We start from the raw sequence: 597 nt of genomic DNA, 5'->3' as shown, positions 1-597 counted from the left end.
GGTGTGAGTAGCGTTTCACCGCTGTTGCTAAACCATTTCGTGAGCTAAGAAGTAGCCCGTCCGTAAAGAAAAAGGTAGTGATCCCCTTATACACTATGTGCCAGATGGTACCTGCAGTGAACAGTTGACCGAGATGCTTGCTATTCTGACAGAAGGCGCATTTGTGCAGTATGTGGAGCGTTCTTGTCCCTGCGTCCGTGTCTCTGAGTCTCCTAATGGCGCATTTCAGGACCGACTACGAGCTTTGTGGTGTAAATACATAGGATCCCAGAAATAAAAGAGCACCGCTGGTTGGCTCGCACATTCTTGCATCTCGTCATATAGAAAAGCAGCCAAATTTGTGACCGTGACGGCGAATGGCTCTCCAAGGATGAGCCGAGGATGTTTACCGTGCGGCTTCCGTTACAGTATCATTTGAGCCAACAAGCAGCTCTAAAGGGTTATGCGCATTTATCCTGTCATTTCCCCCTGTCTATTTGTGTGTTTTGTTCCGGTGTTGACAGAAAAAGTGGAACAACTCAGTAAACTTCCTGAAGCCTCGCCAACCAAACGACGCGACCCAAACAAGGCTTCTCGCAAAGAACCTCTTTGCAAGCC

This window comes from Eimeria mitis, genomic scaffold (assembly GCF_000499745.2).
Source record: "Eimeria mitis Houghton genomic scaffold, Emh_scaff3427, whole genome shotgun sequence".
NCBI lineage: Eukaryota > Apicomplexa > Conoidasida > Eucoccidiorida > Eimeriidae > Eimeria > Eimeria mitis.
The sequence above is the reverse complement of the archived record's forward strand: the minus strand, read 5'-3'. Positions refer to the sequence as shown.